Here is a 20,033-nt window from a genome sequence, read left to right on the forward strand (position 1 = left end):
ACTGGTACCGGTGCTGGAGCCACTGAAGTTGCTGCCAAATTCTGCTCCTGCTTGGGTCCCGCCGTCAGCCCAAGTTGGCGTGGCCGGGTCCCGGGCTGCTGCTGTGTTCGCTGGAGCTGGGTTCAGGTGGCAGGGGAGGGGAGGGAGCCGAGGCCGTTCTGGTTGTATCGTGTGCTTTTACCTCGCGGTCTGCTCCTCCCTCCGCTGCTCGCTGCCGCTCTCCCCTCACGTTTCCCGAGTTGCGGAGAGCGCGGTGTGAGGGGAAAATCCCGCACCTGGCTTGTCCTGCGGCTCGAGCCAAGAGTCCGGCGGTTTTCTGCCGCTCCGCGGTTGCGGCGGGTAGCTGAGCCGCCCCGGGCCGCTGTTCCCGCCTGTGCAGGCTCTGGATGCTCTATAACTCTTCCACTTCTCCGCTGCCGCCTCAACTTCCTATACACCTCACTTTTTAGTAAAAGTGTGTATTTTGCTGAGTTTTTTTTGGTCTTCCCCCCCCAGGCTGTTTTGGCGTGGTACCTACGCCGCCATCTTAACCGGAAGTCGAAAACTTTTTTTTTTTAATATTTTTTTATTTATTTGAAAGCAACAGACAGAGAGAGAGAAAGAGGCAAATAGAGAGACAGACAGAATGGGCACGCCAGGGCCTCTGGCCACTGCAAACGAACTCCAGACACATGTGCCCCCTTGTGCATCTGGCTACTGTGGGTCCTGGAGAATCAAGCCTCGAACCGGGGTCCTTAGGCTTCACAGGCAAGTGCTTAACCACTAAGCCATCTCTCCAGCCCTGGTGAAAACTTTTCCAGAGAAGTTTAACAGAGGAGAGCAGACCCTTTCTGAATGTAGGCTACAAAATTAAAATCCATGGACTGGAGTCCCACATTAAATCAAAGGACAGAGCACCAACATTCATCTCTGTCCCTGACTATGAATACAGGGCTCTTGCTGTCATAGCTAGAGCTAATCTCACCACAGACCTGGCCTTCCCCTCTGTGATGGTTTGATTCAGGTGTCCCCCATAAACCTAGGTGTTCTGAACGTTAGGTTCCCAGCTGATGGTGATTTGGAAATTAATGCCTCCTGGAGGCAGCGTACTATTGGGGGGGGGCAGGCTTATGGGTGTTATAGCCAGCTTCCTCTTGCCAGTGTTTGGCACATTCTCCTGCTGCTGTTGTCCATGCGGTGTTGGCCAGGAAGGAGGTGATATCCACCCTCTGCTCCTGCCATCATTTTCCCCTGCCATCATGGAGCTTCCCCCTTGAATCTGTAACTCAACATTAACCCTTTCTCCCACAAGCTGCTCTTGGTCTAGTATTTTCTGTCAGCAATACAAACCTGACTGCAACAGTAAAGTTGGCACCAAAGGAGTGGGATTGTTGCTGTTTAAAGCCTGACTTTGTGGCTTTGGCCTTTTGGAACTGCTCTGCAAGAATATGCGGACAATTTTGAAATCTTGCTTGTATTGCTGTCAGTACAGGTTTTATGGACTATTCTGGTCAGAGCTGAAAGAATGTGGTAAGAAGTATGGACTGCAAGGTTTGGCTTATAAAGGTGAGAAAGAGCTTTGTAGGGACTGAGATAGAAGAAGTTTGTGAGAGAGGCTTGCTGTTATGCCCTTGTCCTGAGAATTTGGGTGAGATTGCGTTGCTTAGAAATAGATTGGTGTTAGCAGAGGGATATGGCACAGAAATAAAATCCTTGGTCCAGAACTTCTGCCTAGTCAACTGCAATTATTTGAGAGATTACAATCAGTGAGACTGGGCAAGCTGACACTGCATTGGGACAACAGGAAGAATGCAGACTCTTTTGAAGGGATCCAAATGCTAAAGGAGTATCCTGTTCTTCAAAGTCTGCTTTTATTTCCCCCCTGGATTAAGAAGTTGGTAGCCCACCTGGTATTATGGAATATAGCAACTGCAGGAAAGAGAGGGTCATTGAATTTGTAATACAGTTTTGTAACTTGGAAATGGCCATGGGCAGTGTGAACCAGGCTTGTTGGATTACCTGTGTGGAAGCCCAATGGAGCCATGAGGATTAACCATGGATTGCAGTAGAAATTCAATGGAGATGCCAGAACTATGAGGTGGCTGCCAAGGAGAGTTGCCGGCTGAGGATGAAGTTTTCCGGGACTGTGAGTAACCTATCTGGAAGGGTGGAATTGGAACTCCAGAGATTTGTCACTGGTTAGAATTATCAGACTTGGGGATTTGTCACTGACTAGAGGTGATGGGCTTGGAGCTACAGAGTTTGGTGTTTGCCCCGTTTAAATCTTGTATTGGTTGAATATGTCTTTGCAATGGCCCATACCATCTTTTGCAGTGTGAATATTTATTCTGTGCCATTATGGGGGTTTTTGGCTCCTACATTCTTTCCTCCACCTCTTCCACAATGGTCCCCGAGCCATGGAAGGTGTGATAGAGATGTCTCATTTAGTGCTAAACACTACACTAACAGTTTGTTTTTTTTTTCCCCAGCATTATGGTAAGTTTGGAGTCACCCCGAGTGCTCACCACCATCTGAAAAGGGAAGCTTCTCTAACCAAAGTGAAAGTAGCATGACTATATGGGCATAAACGTAAGTGTTTAGAGGTTAGTGGGCATAATATATGCATTTAGCCAGACAAACATAGCAGTTTCCACTCTAGGGCTTATGACCTTCCCCACTACGGGCTTTTGACTAGATTTTCAGTAGCAGGCATGAATTCCCTCCTGTGGAAGGGACCTCCAGTCTAAATTGAGAGCAATTGGTTTGCCCCATAAGAGATATGCCACCCTTGCACCAGTTGGCACATTTGGCCTGGCTGGCCAGCTGTAAGTAAGGCTTGCAGGGTCTGTTTCTGGTTAAGAGCCTTGATGCTCTCTCTCCTTCAAAAGGTTATGTGCTCCATAGCTCTTTCCAGCCTTCTGACAGCTAATTAACACGGAGAAGGCTTCCAGTTCAGCACCAGCTTGATTTCTTGGTGACCTGCAGCCCACACACATGGAGTCTTCAGAAAGAAGGTCTTGCCATCTAGTTCTGGTGGGAAACCAAGAGCTGTGGCAATAGCCTATAATGTTTTGGGGACTTCTTGGCAAACAACTCAGTGGAAGGTATACCATCCCTGATGCCATATGTTTTTTTCTCAGAACATCCTATGGCTTCTGGGCACAGAATTACCCGACCCTACAGACTACTTCTGCGAAACGCTCTCTTTTCATATATATTATTAGCTAGAAAAGTAGGTTTCCATATGGCTTATTCATTACAACTAAAATTTTGATTGGTTTTTCTCTCAGCCTTCCTCGCCTCCATCCCTTCCCCTGACTTCACGTAGACCATTCCACTCCCAGCGCTCTGCCGCTCTGCTTACATGTCTACTATTCGAGAAGAAGCAGAGGAGAGGGTAAGAGGAGGTTTCTATATGTATGCAATTAAAGTAAGCATTTTTGAAAGATGCTGATTTTGACTATGGCATATTGGTTATACCTTTTAAAACTACCAGTATTTAAGAGATAATTTTCAATAAATGAGAAGAAAATAATGCAAATACTGCTAATTATGAATTCTAGGTGGCAGATTTAAAAGAGTGTATTATTTTTTATGCTTCTGCATACGTGTGAAATTTTTCTTTCTTTTTAATTTTTTCTTTTCGGGAGAGACAGAGAGAGAGAGACAATGGGCATGCCAAGGCCTCCTGCCACTGTAAATGAACTCCAGACCCATGTGCCATCTGGCTTTATGTGAGTATTGAGGAATCAAGTCTAGGCTTTACAAGCAAGCACCTTGAACTGCTGAGCCCCTTCTGAAGACCTTAAAATTTTCATAATAAAATCATATTAGGTCATATTTTCAGCTGGCTATTATTTTATGGAATCCTTTCTAGTCCTTGGATTGATGCACATATTTTATACTGAATGTATCATTTAAATCTTGCCCATTCTGCTTTTTGCCAGTCTTCACAAATGGCTCATGGATGCCTGCATATTAAATCATCAGCCAGACAGTGTACTAAATCACCCTCATATGTTGAAGCTAGGGCTTGCTTACATATTACACTCAACTGTATCTGCTTCTTCATGTTTGTAATCTCCTTGCAGGGAAGATTTACAGGTGTCTCATTTCTGGATCACAGACGTGATCCTGTTTATGAATCTTGAAGCATTTTGCCAAATTGCTTTCCAGAAAGTTGTTCCATCCACACCATATGAGACTAACCGTTGGGAGTTAGCATGAATTTTTCAGCTACTGCTGGGTTATGTGTGCACATCTTCCTGATTCCTCTTTTGTGCATTGTTCTGTCTCTATGCCTCTATGGGAGGTGGGGAGGAGGCTAAGGCACTTCCAAATCTGCATGAGATCTTTGAGTAATAAACATATTACACTTCACATTATTTTTGCCTCCAATATTTCTTTCTGAAGAATCACTTTAAATGAAAAGGGAATGTAGGGCTGGAGAGATGGCTTAGTGGTTAAGCGCTTGCCTGTGAAGCCTAAGGACCCCGGTTCGAGGCTCGATTCCCCAGGACCCACGTTAGCCAGATACACAAGGGGGCACACGTGTCTGGCGTTCATTTGCAGTGCCTGGGGGCCCTGACATGTCCATTCTCTCTCTCTATTTGCCTCTCTCTCTCTCTCTCTCTCTTTCTCTCTCTCTCTCTGTCTCTTTCAAATAAATAAATATAAATAAACAAAAAAATTAAAAATAAATTTTAAAAAAGGGAATGTATAGCAAATGCAGGTCATCATGGGTGCCACCTCCCACAGTCTAAGAAGGGCTCTGTGTCATAGCTGAGGTAATCATTTGTTTAGTGACAAACTAGTTATGTATGTCCAGAGCATAAATACTATGAAACATTCTTTTGGAAGTAATTTTCTGGAGATAACAACATGGACTGGAAGGCCATGGCTATGCGTTCATGGTCAAAATAATTAGCTTTTAGAAATGGCTGATCTCGGGGTGGGAGAGATGGCTCAGTAGTTAAGGTATTTGCTTGCAAAATGTAAGGACACAGGTTTAATTCCCCTATACCTATGTAAAGCCAGATGTATAAAGTGGTGCATGCATCTGGAGGTTGTTTGCAGTGGCTTGAGACCCTAGTGTACCATTTCTTTCTCTCTCTCCCTCTCTCTGTTTCTCTCTCTCTCTCTGTCTTCTCTTTCTCTGTCTCTCTCTCTCAAATACATACACACACATATGTGTGTGTGTGTGTGTGTGTATATATATATATATATATATATATATGGGCTGATCTTTGGTAAGAACCTTCTGGTGAAGACATTGCTTAGTTCAGTTGCAGGACACTGAGAAATCAAGCTGGAACTGAGAAGGATGCCTCCTTCCTTTGGGTAGTTCTGGAGAATGCTGTGCAGGCTGCTGGGGGAGAAAAGTTATCAACAGTGTTACCTAAGAGAAGCTACTACTGTTGTTTGGCTAAATGGATATATGGTGCCCATCAAATTGCCTTCTAAATATTTATGTTTATGTCCATGGATTAGAGCTGTTCCTGACTTTGGCCAGAGAAGTTTCTTTATGCAGTTGCAAGTGACTACTGAGAAGACTCAAAGCTCATCAAAGTGCTAAGAATGTTGAGCACTTAGTGCTCAATGAAACATCCTTACCACACCCTTCAAGGGTCAGAGAACATCGTGGAAGAGGGGTGGAGAGAATAAAAGAGCCAAAGACTGGAGATGACTGCTATGGAACTCCATCTTCTGGACCTGAAGCGGTTGTTGCATTTCTGACCTCATAGTGACTGTTGTTACCTCACAGGACGTTCATGATATGGGCCATCAACATTCCTCACAGATGGTGGAGGAGGCCACAGAAAAGGACATCCAATAGAAGACACAACAGTTGAAAGAAGATGTTTACTGGAAGGGAAAGGTGGGGGTGGGGGATAAGAGATTGAAATGGGAGGATGCTCTGATCAAGGTACACTATGTACATGTGTGGGAATTATCAATAAACAGTGTTTAATAATTTAAAAAAAACAGTAAAACAAGTTAAATGCTTTTTAAAGAAAAAATATTTTTAAATGGTTGATCTGGTCTTCCTATTGCTGTGTTTCGATCACCAGAAAGTCTCATGACTGGGGAGGAAAGAGATCATTATATCATTATGGTAGCCAAATAATGCTAATCCATAGGAATGAATATGAAGGTTCTATTTCAAAGGAAAAAAGATGGCGGCAGCCGGGGTGCTGGAGTCACATGGGCCAAGTGACGTGACACTTCTGAAAAACCTCCCAGGGCAGGTGTCGGTGGTAATGGCACAAGGACAAGCCCTGACCAAGAAAGTCCAAGCTGAAAGCCGGCTGTTGCTCATGAACCACTTCATCCGGAACAAAGCCTCGGCAAGTATCTCATCCAGGACGTGCTGCCGTGTTGAGGTTGGTGGAGATTCGCACGGTGTTGGAAAGACTTCGTCCAGAAGCTGACGTAGAGAACCCGACAAACTGGTCAAGCCCTCAATGACCGGCAAGCTCATTGAGAGTGAGCCACTTCCTTTTGAGCCCCATCCCAGCAATAGGAAGAGCAAGTTGAGCTCAGAGGATGAAGAAGAAGATGGAGCAGAGGATGACCAGTCAGGGCTTTCAGGGAAGAAATCTGAAAAATGAGGATCTCAGAAGTGCGTGCCACCATGCCTGATTCTAGTACGATACCATGAGACAGAAGCTGCGTGAGAGAAACCGCGCCTGGAGCGAGCAAAGAGACAGGCACTGAGCAGCCCTGTCATCCCTGCACTTTGGAAGCTCCAGAGGAAATCTACGATGTCTGCCATCCTCATGTCACTAGCCAAAGTCAGGAGGACCAGCACAGGCTGAACTATGAGGACAGTGTGATGGTGCGTGTGTCAGCAAGCGAGAGAAGGACAGCAAAATCAAGCAAGTGTCAGGTTCTCACAGCTTCATTCCCTCACGCACTTCAGTGACACTCAGTGACATCAGTGCATCCACAGGAGGAGCTCCTTGTCTTGATGATGACCAGAACCCTATTAAGAAGTGTCCAACACTGAAACATCTTTATCACACCCTCCAAGGCTCAGGGTCCATTGCAGAAGAGGTGGCGGAAAGAATGTAAGAGCCAAAGGAAGGGTACCAGTCCTGACAATGCAACTGTCCATAAAGAAATTGGCCTCGCTATCCATGACCTCTTAGTGCCTAGCAATACCTTCACAAGACCCTCATAATAGGAGAAAAAGACAATGACATCAAAATAAAAGAGAGGGCTGGAGAGATGGCTTAGCGGTTAAGCGCTTGCCTGTGAAGCCTCCCCGGTTCGAGGCTCGGTTCCCCAGGTCCCACGTTAGCCAGATGCACAAGGGGGCGCACGCACCTGGAGTTCGTTTGCAGAGGCTGGAAGCCCTGGCGCGCCCATTCTCTCTCTCTCCCTCTATCTGTCTTTCTCTCTGTGTCTGTCGCTCTCAAATAAATAAATTAAAAATAAATTAAAAAAATAAATAAAAGAGAGATTAGTGGAGAGGGGGAGGGGACATGATGGAGAGTGGAGTTGTGAAGGGGAAAGTGGGGGAGGAGAGATAATTATTGTGATTTATTGTCTGTAAGTATAGAAGTTGTCAATTAAAAAAAATTAAAAACAAAAATAAAAAGAAGTACAAGAAGATCCTTAAGAAAGGTTGGAAGAAGAAAGGTTGCCATAGGAGCCGGTGACAATGAGTATACATATTTATATATTTAGTTCACTGTGGGATGCTTCTCATTTCACTGTATGTAGGTTTTTTCCCTTGGAATTTATTAATGGCTTGCTTCATACATGTAGAAAGATCTCTACTAATAAAATTAATTTTGCTTGTGAAAAGAAAAGTTCTATTTCTCTAGGGAAAAAATGTAGCTATGTTTCTCCAGGGTGGGTGTCTAAATCACCTGATAGAAAAGACACAGGGTCTGACACCCACATTGTCCTGATAAACATTTGATGTTGGTCAGCAAGGCAATGTGCACCCAAGCCAAACCGCAGACCACCACCCCGTGCATGCCCCTGCTTCCCCTGCACATAGGTCTCCACTGTGGGCCCCCGCGTAGGTGGTGCCTCTTGTTCCTTAATTCTTACTCCCTACGAGACTTGCTGAAGAGCCAGGCGCTAGTGTGGGGCACACAGTGCTGGTGGGAGAAGCAGGGCTTCCATCTGTAACTGCCTGCGGGCCATCCCGATGGGCAGCTGGGGGATTTCTCGAGACCTGAAATTCCTTGACCCTCTCCAACACCTGTCCCAACAGCAGGGCCTTCTAGAGGTCATTGGCCTGCTGCCGTTTGACTCGCAATGCTGGCTCTGCTCAGAGCCCAGTGGATGTCATGTTAGGAGTTTCCCGAGCCCCAGTGATGGAGCTGGGAGCCACTTTGTGCTAGGCACTCTCTGGTTGGCTGCTCCACATGCAGGGTGTTCTGCCCTGAGGAGCAGTGAGAGAGAATCTGTTCACTGCAGAGGCGTTTTGTGAAGTGCGTAAAACCACTGGTCATGTCATACGTGGTATAACCCAGCTCATAAATTGTCCTGTCTCTCTCCCAGTCTATCCCACCATCACTCCTGCAGAGTCATCAAATGCAGCCCCACTGCTTTACTGGAGACACACACACACACACACACACACACACACACACACACACACGTGCATCTTACCTAGGGCTGCTGCTGGGTTACAGGGCACAGATGAGTAACCCTAACAGAAAAACCAGGTGGCCTATAGCCCAAGATCCTTATTATCTGGCCCATTGAGATTATGTGCGACAGCCTTGGCTCTAAATCTTCTTTACCACAACTCTGCTTGTAAACTTTCCTTTAGACCACTCAGCTTGCCACCTCTTTGGCAATTTATTATTATTATTATTATTATTATTAATTATTATTTGGTTTCGCCTGAGAATTTACACACTGAAAATAGTCCTCATTGAAGCCTGTGGAAGGTCTTAGCATAAGTGTTTCCACTCAGCTAGCAAAACAATCTTCGGGCTAGCATGCTCACACTTCCTAGAAGGCAGCATGGGGAGAGAAGTAGCAGAAAGGGACACGTTAGGGACTGGGGAGACAATCTGTGGGAAAAGCACTTGCCGCTCAACTCCAAGTACCTGGGTTCAGATCCCCCGACTCTACTTAACAGCCTGAAGCTGTGCAGAGTGCTTGAATAATCGCATGCGCCTGTCACCAGAAGAGAGTCTAAGGCAGGAGAATTTCCTGGAAGCTCCCGAATGGAGCAGTGAACCAGCAACTCTGCCTCGAATGAAGTGGATCATGCAAACGGATCCACAAGTCATCCTCTTGACTTCCATAGGTGCACTGAGGCAAGTGTGTACCCACACACATGAACACATGAGAGAGAGAGACAGAAGGAAGGAAAAGAGGGAGGGGAAGGGGAGAAAGAAAGGAAGGAAGAGAGAGAAGGAGGGAGGGGAGGAAAGGGAGGAAGAGAGGGAGGAAGGAAGAAATGAAGGTGTGGTAGTTTGATTGTATGTCCCCATAGACTCCCCCTTGCTGGAGTAAGTGTCACTGGGGGCATATCCCAGAGCCAGTCCTAAGGTTTCTCTGGGGCAGATATGAATTTCAGCCTAAAGAGTAGCTTTGGTTCTCACAGATTTCTGTGCTCACTACTATTTAGTGTTTGCTGGCTGGTGGTTTTTCTCTCTGCTTGGATTTATGAATGGGAGCCAGCTCCTCCCACTATTCATGGAACTTCCCCTAAACCTATAAACCTGAATAGACCCCTTTTCCCATAAAACTGTGTCTGGTTTGGATGTCCCTCCCAGCACCGTGAAGCTTTCTACAGTTCAATTAGGTGTCATATTCATGACTGTTTATTATTTGTTAAAAAAGAGGGTCTAACCCTTGTTAGGAGGATCCTTAGGGCCTGATTCAAGGGAATCTGACCCCTGGATTTTTCTCGACCTTTCAGACATCAGAAGATGGGTTCTGGCTGTTCAACTATGTTAGGAGATCTGGGGAGGCTGGGCTTGTGTACAAAAGAGGAAAAAAAAAATAGCTGAGGTAGAGGAAAGGACCAGAAGAGAGCTAACTGCCCAGCTGCTACAGGCTCTATGGACTCCAGCTCTACCTAGCTAGGTGAGCAGAGCTTCTAGTGCATGGTCTCTATGGAAAAGGGAAGGCAAAAGTTATCTCAGATACTCTTGATTTTTCTAGCAAAGATAAGTAAAGTTTGGTCATAGCCAAACATTCTTACCCAGATTTTCAATGTTATGGATAAAAATCTGGCTGAAAATCAAAATCAAAATCTCAGTGAGGGGCTAGAGAGATGGCTTAGTGGTTAAGCGCCTGCCTGTGAAGCCCAAGGACCCCAGTTCAAGGCTCAATTGCCCAGGACCCATGTAAGCCAGATGCACAAAGGGGCACATTCATCTGGAGTTCGTTTGCAGTGGCTGGAGGCCTAGGCACACCCATTCTCTATCTATCTGCCTCTTTCTCTCTCTGTCTGTCTGTCGCTCTCAAATAAATAAATAAAAATAAACAAACTAAAAAAAAATCTCAATGAGACATCAATTCATGCTCACTCGGAGGCTAAAAGCAAAGTCAGATGGCAACAAGTGTTGGTGAGAATATAAAGCATACAGAACCGTATTACATTGCTGGTGTGGTAGTGTGGAGAGCCCCTCGGGCCAAGCCCTAAAGATGGCGCCTGACGGAAAGTTCTATGCTTGGGACAAACAAGTCCATATTTGGAGGAGCTCGCCCTCACCGCTGCTCATTGGCTTCTGATGCTTCCATATTTGGAGGAGCTCGCCCTCACCGCTGCTCATTGGCTTCTGATGCTTCCATATTTGGAGGAGCTCGCCCTCACCGCTGCTCATTGGCTTCTGATGCTTGTTTACTGGAGAGGTTGTGTTGCCTGGGGTGATTGGGCGGAGTGAGAGCGCTTATAAGGAAGCCCCGCCCGAGGCTTGGGTGAGATGAAGCTTGAAGTTGCCTGAATAAACTGCTGTAAGAAGAAATGGTGGTTGAGTCTTCCTTGCTGATCGAGGGGGACGCGACATGGTAGGAATGTAAAATGGCACAGTGACTTTGGAAAACAGAATGGAAATTCCTCAAATAACAAAGCATACCGCTGTCACTCTACTCCAAGTTACAAATGCAAGCGAAATGAAAATGTGATCACAGACACACACACACACACACACACACACACACACACACACACACACACAAAATAATTAAAAAGCTATTCAGGGCTGGAGAGATGGCTTGATGGTTAAGGCGCTTGCCTGAAAAGCCCAAGGACCCATGTTTTACTTTCCAGATCCCATGTAAGCCAGACGCACAAAGGTGAGGCAAGCGCATGGTGGCACATGCCCACTGGGCAGCTCAAGCTCCTGGAGTTTGATGGCAGTGGCTGAGGCCCTGGTGTGCCAACTCTCTCTCCCTCTGTCTTTCTCTCACTTACTCTCTATAAAATAATAAATAAATAAATAAATAAATAAAAACTATTCATAGAAACATTACTCATGACAACCCAGACTGGAAACAACTCAAATATCCAACAACTAATATCTGAATAAGCAAAATCTGGTGTGTCCACACAATGCAATATTATCCCGCCATGGCATGTTGAGCCCCATCACTACAAAGACTGTGGTCAACCTTGTAAGTTGGCTCCTCAGCAAACTTCCTCTGGCCAGACTTTTGTTCTGAAGAGACCCAGCAGCTTGAAACTACATTTCCCAGGCTCCTTTGAGGGCAAAGTTTGACATGTGGCCTAGCCTCCACCGAATTGGCTCAGTTTCTTCAAGACGTGGGAAATGAAAGGAACAACGGATGCCTTGGCCACGCAGCGCGACACAATAATGTTCAGGAAGCTCAGCCGCAGAAGCAGCAGTTTCTTCCGTGCAGCTGAAATGGGATCTCGAGCGCCCTGGTGACATGGGTGTTGAGCGGTGGGTAGCGACGGCGATGGTATTTGGCTAGAACAGTTCTGTGTTACGCAGGCAATTTTCCTGGCTGTGTGGCAGCCAAGGTCCATTTCCCGGTTTCCCTGGAGATCCTGTAAGCAAACTAAGATGATTTTTAAACCTCCTTTCCAATGAAACCAACCGGTATAGATTCTGTTGCCTGCTCATAAAAATTCCATCCAACACAGGTGGGAAGCCCGGGGCATGAAGAGTTTCCAGAGAAGAAAATATCTCAAAAATATGATCCCTGTAAACATGTTCTCTGAATACATGCCGAGTGAATTTACAAGTATCCTACTGAAATTGAGAAAAAGAGACAGCAAGATATTCTAGAGGGGAAGGGATGGTAAATGGAAATTAATTATGAACTTCCTGCTATTACAAATTCATGATGCATAAGAGGCCAATGCTTTTGTCTTTGCTCAGAATGCTGTCTTTGTTTTATTGTACTGGAGATAAAAAGTATAAATGCACAAGTGGTTTGTGGGTCAAGTCATCGATGACTGCAACCCTTACCTCTCCCTTTGACAGAAGCTTCCCCACCAGGGAGTTTCAAGAAAATCTCCACTGGGGCTGACCATAGTTTCCAAGTCATCTGCTGTCAAGATGGCAAGCCTAGAAATGAACCCTTCTTGGACTGGCGATGACAGCAAATATCTTAAGCTATAATGAAGGGATCTGAAGATGGGGGAGACCTTCCAGCCGCAGTATTTTGTAACTCTATAAATACACTCTCTAAGCCATGGATGTCTCGTTTTCCCGACCAGACTGTAGGCTTCTTTCTGGCCAAGACATCTCTCTTAGCTAGCTCCCAGATTCCCATACACACTACCCATCACCCAAAGCCCATTAAGAATCATGGGAGGAGGTTTGGCATGATCAGTGTCTGTCTATGCTCTGGATGAGGGAACACAGTACAAATGATTTCCCCAGACCACAGGAAAAGAAGAAGTGGGACCAGTCTTCCACTGCAAGTCTATGGAAGAAATGCACGAGGAAGGAAAAAGAAAGAGATGACACGCTCACTGTGGGAACCAGTGGTCCCGAGCACCCCTCGGGCTCAGGAGTCTCCCAACACCATGGAAAACCATTTCAGTCATTCTCTTTCACTGCGTTGGATTTTTATGAAAATTATTAACAAGAGAGAATGGGTGTGAGGATTTGGGTAGGCTATCTGGGAGAGCTGGTGGCTCGGTCATGGACCACTGGACTGGGCTAGAAGCTGTCCACCTGGGGCCTTTTTCTGAGCAGCCTCGCTGTCTCTACATACTCAGATACACTCTCGAGACAAGAACCTGTGCTTGATTGAAGCCAAGAAATGAATGGGTCAAAATAGCTAGGTCTCAGATTCTCAGCAACCGGGGCCTTGTATCATATACAGGACAACACAAAATGTCACAGCACCCACATCAGGAATGTAATCACGCACACTCACTCCGGCATTCCAGGCTTGATGGAGGCTGTTCCCGGCATTCTGACCCAGCTCACGTCCTTGTCCTTTCTTCCCTCGTTCCAGTAGCTCCAGTGATCCTCCCTCGGCTACTCAGCATTCCAAAGGCTTCCATCCCTTGGGCATTTGTGCACACTCTTCCTCCCCACTGACACACTACCCAATCCTTCCCATTGTCTGATCAGGGCTGCTTCGTCCTTTGGGTCTATGCTCAGTAACAGCAAAGATTCTAAAGTAATGTGTGTGTGTGCGTGTGTGCGTGTGTGCGTGTGTGTGTGTGTATAGAGGGAGAACAGCATGCCAGGGCCTCCAAGTTAACTCCAGGGATCTGCAACCATCTTGTGGTGCTTACATGGGTACTGGGGAATTGAACCTAGGACCTTGGGCTTCACAGACAAGCACCTTAACCACTAAGCCATCTCTCCAGCCTGATTCTATCTCTCTTGTTCACTGCCAAATCCACTGCTCCTAAAGCTCTGTCTGCTTCATATGAGGTTCCTAGTGAGCCCTTGTGAATTAAAGAACAACACAGAAGAACCAATCCGTCTTATAAATAGTGTATGAGTCCCTTTTCGTCATTGTAGCCAAAATACTTGATAGAAACAACATAGAGGAGCAAAGGTTTACATTGGCTCATAGTTCCAGTGGGTTTCAGTTCATCATGGGATTGAAGGTGTGGCACAGTTTATGGTGACAGAATCATTCTGGGGAGCTTGCTTATCGCACTCACAACAGGAATCAGAGCACGCCAGAATCAGGGGCAGGGCTACAACTTCGATGGCTCACTGCTATTGACCTACTTCCCCTAGCTAGATCCTATATCCTAAAGGTTCTCACAGCCTCCCAAAATAGCACCAGTAGTTGGGAAACAAGCACTCAGAACATGAGCCTAGGGCTGGAGGGATGGCTTCGCGGTTAAGGCACTTGCCTACGAAACCTAAGGACCCAGGTTCAATTCTCCAGGTCCCACGTAAGCCAGATGCACACGGTGGTGCATGCGTCTAGAGTTCGTTTGCAGTGGCTAGAGGCCCTGGCACACCCATTCTCTCTCTCTCCCTCTCTCTCCCTCTCTCTGTTTCAAATAAATAAATAAAAACAAAAACCAGAAAAATATTTTAAAAACATCGGCCTATGGAAGACATCTCAAATTCAAACAATGAAAACGTGTGATAGGAATTATGAATTTATCTCTTTTCTTTTCCATGTCTTTTGACTCCTAGCAGCCCAGCTAAAGACAGGAAATGTGTAGGTTCCCAGTGGATTCCTTTGATTCAGAGCTTTTCTTCATATCATGTACATTGCATATCGGTGTCGTCTTTAAAGATGAAATCTATCCAGGCCATGGCAGTAATTAGAGTCTAAGAGCTTGCCACTGCTGATCTGAGTTCTCTCCATTTGGTACTTCTCGTCTTGCTCATTTTGCTATTCCTAATTGATCATTGAGGACCAGTGCTTTGGGGCATTAAGAAATTTGCCTAGCATCTCAGTTCTTGCAAGCTGCACAATCAGGTCTGGGCTTGACAGTCAGTGCTCAGTCCTTCATGCTCCGGTAGGTCATAAGTACAGGATAGTCCTGACATGTCACCAAGGCATCCATGACAGCAGGCCCTCAAAGGTGCCTTACCAGGACACTGCCTGGGCCGATGGCAAAGCTGTTAAGAAATGAAATCCACAGCCAGTTCACAGGTCAAAGGCAGAGCCAGTGACTCATGTCTTCCCCAAGGTCTGGCCTGAGCTCTGAGCCACCAACGTCAGGGAAACCTGGGCAAGGTCACTGGCCTCCGAGAAGATGGCAACCGAAGTCTGCTGACAGCTCCAGAGTACTGGGAGAATTAACTAATAAATGATTGGGAAGCACTCGGCAAATGTAAAGTGCTATATAAATGCTTAATAGTAACAACCGTGCCGTCAGGCATCCAGGGCTGCTCCTGAGCTCTGTGGTCCCTGTGTAATGATACCGAACCCTATAAAGTGCTTCACAAATAGTGAATAATTCATCCTCAGGGCACCCCAGGGAAGTGAAAAAGTATTCCTCTTACTTTAGAGGAGATGAGATCCAATATTTGCTGGGGCTGCTTAGCCAGGAGGCCTTGCAAAGCCAAGTTTGGATCCCTGTGGCCTCTGGGTTGAGCCAGGCTGGGCCCAGCTGTTTCAAGCTAAGAAAGCCAGGCTCAGGCTCAGGGATGAGAGTGATCCTGTCCTCCCTGGAGCTCTGGTCAGACATCTGGTGCTAAAGACTGTGGGCTTAGAAAAATAAGAGGCATGAGAAAATGAATAGCTTGGGAAAGAAACATCAAACACAAAGTCTCCTGCTGACCCGAGATGTGGCCTTCAGGCAGGTTGGAGGCATCGAGGGTCTTGGGCAGGGAATCAGTTGAGGTGGAAAGACTGCAAAATGGGGTGGTCAGAAGGAGATGACAAGGACTTTAGCCCACCTCTATGGATGGTCCAGAGGTTTCCTGCCCGTGAGACAAAATACTTGCAAGTCCTTGACCCAGAAGGAAGCTTCTCTTCAGTCAGGGTTTATACCCTGACCTTGGCCAGGGAAGCAGAGATGAGGGTAATAGGAGAGGGCCTGTTCCCCAGTGTTGGGGCAGAAACACTACAGAGAGGTTCCCGCCCAAGGGCCCCCCTGAGAAGTGAGGACAGGGGTGGTTTGGCTAAGAGAGGCTGGATGAGAATGTCCCAAGTTTTAGGGACTGACCAGGGGCAGCCAGAAGTCGAAGGTTCATGTCTCTTTGTCTCTGATCTGACATTGTTTTTCTCCCCTGGGACACTGGATTCCTTCCTTCTAAGAATGAGTAGCAAGAGGCCTGTCTACCATCATCACAAGAAGCTGAAAGACAACCACAGCTGTAGAAGTTAGATATGGCTGAAGCTGTCACCACCACCCTGGCCCCCCCGACACCCCAGCAGCCCATCTACAGTGCTGTGGATACAAGCATGGCATTTGGGGTGAGACCAATGAATGTTGAGCTTCTCCAAAGAGAGGCCCTGAGTTAATGGAAGGTATTAATAACTGGATGCCCTGCTAGTTCCCTGCGGGACACAGGGTGAGGAATGTCCCAGTGATAAAATGAGGATAACCAGTGCTGTCACTTTGCCACCCCTGTGAAGGACAGATGCACTGACATGCTAATGGATTCATGAGTCATGACGCCCCGTATTAGGTCAGAGCCTGTGGCTATGATAGTATTTATTCCCTTTTTTCTAGGCCTAATATCTGGCACATTGAGTAGCCAACAATCTCAAGACCTGTGGCCCCCTGTTAGCCTATTAACTACCTTCTGGTAGGTGGATTTAAAAAAAAAATAAAAATAAATAAATAAATATATATATATATATATATATACATATATATATATATATATATATATATATATATATAAAGTATATTTTATTTATTTATTTGAGAGAGAGAAAGAGGCAGGTGGGGCGGAGAGTGGGTACTCCAGGGCCTCCAGTCACTGCAAACAAACTCCAGATGCATGCACCCCCTTGTGCATCTGGCTTACATGGGTCCTGGAGAATCAAACCAGGATCCTTTGGATTTGCAGGTAATTGCCTTAACCACTAAGCCATCTCTCCAGCCCAAGTATATATATATATATATATATATATATATATATATATATATATATATATATATATATTAACTTTAGTGAGAGAGAATTGGCATGCCAGGGCCTCAGCCACTGCACTCAAACTCCAGACACTTCTACCGCATAGTGGGCATGTGCGATTTTGCACTTGCCTCACCTTTGTGCATCTGGCTTACATGGGATCTGGAGAGTCAAACATGGGTCCCTAGGCTTCACAGGCAAGCGCCTTAACCACCAAGCGATCTCTCCAGCCCAGAATTATTTTTTTATTACTGTTGTCTTCCCCTAGTGGGAATGAGTGGAATGTAGCCAGGGAAGTATGACACAGGTTCAGTCTTATAGTACCTCTTAGGAGGAAGCAGACCACCAGAAGAATGAGCTTCTAGCCCCACAGTTTCTCAGCTGGTCAAACTAGCTTTGTCAATGAGTCATTATTCCAAGGGCTTCTTGTCTCTGCCCTGCTGCCCACCAGGACAACAAAGAGATGGCAAAGCAGAGTGGACAGAGGCAGGCTGAATGGAAGGCAAAGATGAGGTGAAGAAGCCACAGGATCCTCTCTCCTACCATATCACATAGATCACATGAGATTCAAAACCAGGCAGGATGGCTAGTTGTCGATAATCCCAGTAGTTCTGAGTTCCAGGCAAGCCTGGACTACATAGCAAGCTCCTATTTCAAAAATAAAAAGTCAGTCCTGGAGAGATGGCTTTGCAGGTAAAGGCACTTGCTTGCAAAGCCTCACGGCCTGGGTTCAAACCCCCAGGACCCAAGCAAAGCCAGGATGCATGATGTGGCACATGCACCTGGAGTTCATTTGCAGTGACAAGAGGTCCTGTTGCATGCCATTCTCTCTGACTCTGACTCTGACTCTGTCTCCCTCTCTCTGTCAAATAAATAGATAAAAATATCTTTAACAATCAAAGCAAAAATATCAAACCAGAACACTATTCAATCCAAGAGGGTTGCATTGGTTATATGTTATTGACTGTTCTATACGTGTCAGGAACTGGGCTGGGCACAGAGGGGAAGATGGTGACCAAGCAGGCAGGTCAGGGAAGTCGCCACAGGAGGGAATAGCCTTTAAGAACTGGAGCAGAAACAAGTGATTGCATTGCTAAAAGTGACCACTCTGCAGTCATCAGAAGATGCACAGTGTCCATCGTTTCAGAAGATACCACCCAGTGGAAGAGGAAAACCATTCCCAGCAAACACCAGGAAAACTCCATGATCAGAACAGCATAGAATCAAAGACATAAACACTGGCAGGAATAGGAAAACGAAGGGCTGGAATGGCAAAAAAAAAAAAAAAAAAAAAAGTATTATTGATTTAACCTCTGAGAAGTCAAGTGGTTAAAAAAATAGAAGACCTAGGGCTGGAGAGATGGCTTAGCGGTTAAGCGCTTGCCTGTGAAGCCTAAGGACCCCGGTTCGAGGCTCGGTTCCCCAGGTCCCACGTTAGCCAGATGCACAAGTGGGCGCATGCATCTGGAGTTCGTTTGCAGAGGCTGGAAGCTCTGGCGCGCCCATTCTCTCTCTCTCCCTCTATCTGTCTTTCTCTCTGTGTCTGTTGCTCTCAAATAAAAAAATAAATAATTAAAAAAAAAATAGAAGACCTAGACATTGTGAGAAGTATAGTTCATAAGATTGAATTGGTATGTAGAATTTAGACTTTGTATCCTATAGAGAACACTTAATAAGCATTTAAGGACATTGATTTAAAAAGACAGAAAAACCTAAAAAGTAGAAATTACACACTCAAGAGTCTAAAACAAAGTATAACGAGAGGAGCAGCTGATAATGCAACTTGTGAGTTTTAAAAAACTGGTTGGGGGGCTGGAGAGATGGCTTAGCGGTTAAGCGCTTGCCTGTGAAGGCTAAGGACCCCGGTTCGAGGCTTGGTTCCCCAGGTCCCACGTTAGCCAGATGCACAAGGGGGCGCACGCATCTGGAGTTCGTTTGCAGAGGCTGGAAGCCCTGGTGTGCCCATTCTCTCTCTCTTCCTCTATCTGTCTTTCTCTCTGTGTCTGTCGCTCTCAAATAAATAAGTAATAAAAAAAATTTAAAAAAAAAAAACTGGTTGGGGGATGTTGCAGTCTGGTTCGCATTGCTGGTAGAAATCACCCAACTATGAGCAGCTTCTGGGAAAAAGAGGTTTGTTTTGGCTTACAGGCTTACAAGCCCCACAATGGCAGGGGAAACAATGACATGAGCAGAGGGTGGGCATCACCCCCTGGCCAACATAGGGTGGACACAGCAACAGGAGAGTGTGCCAAACACTGGCAAGGCGAAACTGGCTATAATACCCACAAGCCCACCCCAACAATACACTCCCTCTAGGAGGCATTAATTCCCAAATCTCCATCAGCTGGGAACCTAGCATTCAGAACACCTAAGTTTATGGGGGACACATGAATCAAACCACCACAGGGGCTTAAAGGAATTTTTTTAAAGGTTTAAAAAATATTTTATTTTATTTATTTGACAGAGAAAGAGGGAGAGGGAGAGAGAGAGAGAGAGAATGGGCATGCTAGGGCTTCCAGCCACAGCAAACAAACTCCAGATGCATGCGCCCCCTTGTGCATCTGGCCAATGTGGGTCCTGGGGAATGGAATCTGGGTCCTTTGGCTTTGCAGGGAAACACCTGAATCACTAAGCCATCCCTCCAGGCCCCTTAATGGACTCTTGACTCATAGAAGTCAAATTGTCATTACAAAAGGATAATATTAACAGATGCCAAAAGGCATTAAAATTAAATGCAAAGCTGACTGCCTTACAAAGTTAAAACTTGACCATATATTATGTATATGTATATGCTAGAATAGTGAATGTAACCTTAAGACAAAGTAAGCAATTCATTAGTACACAGCCTTGTTACTTTTGAAATGAAACAAAGAAAGACAGCTCTGCAGGGCATGGTGACACATATCTATAGGCCACTGCTTGAAAGGCTGAAACAGGGCGGTCACTTGAGCCCGGGCCTTCCAGAGTGCTTTGGTCAACATAGCAAGACTCATTATCAAAATAAATTAAAGCAGCCAGGTGTGGCGGAGTACGCCTTTGATCCCAGCACTCCAGAGGCAGAGGTAGGAGGATCACTGT

At 45.9% G+C, this 20,033-nt stretch overlaps 1 pseudogene; it reads left to right on the forward strand.

Moving 5' to 3' along the window:
- The first annotated feature begins 6,155 nt into the window (after positions 1-6,155).
- On the forward strand, positions 6,156-11,852 carry LOC101616622 (annotated as a pseudogene).
- Positions 11,853-20,033: the final 8,181 nt, after the last annotated feature.

This window comes from Jaculus jaculus, chromosome 18 (genome assembly GCF_020740685.1).
Source record: "Jaculus jaculus isolate mJacJac1 chromosome 18, mJacJac1.mat.Y.cur, whole genome shotgun sequence".
In the NCBI taxonomy this organism is placed as follows: domain Eukaryota; kingdom Metazoa; phylum Chordata; class Mammalia; order Rodentia; family Dipodidae; genus Jaculus; species Jaculus jaculus.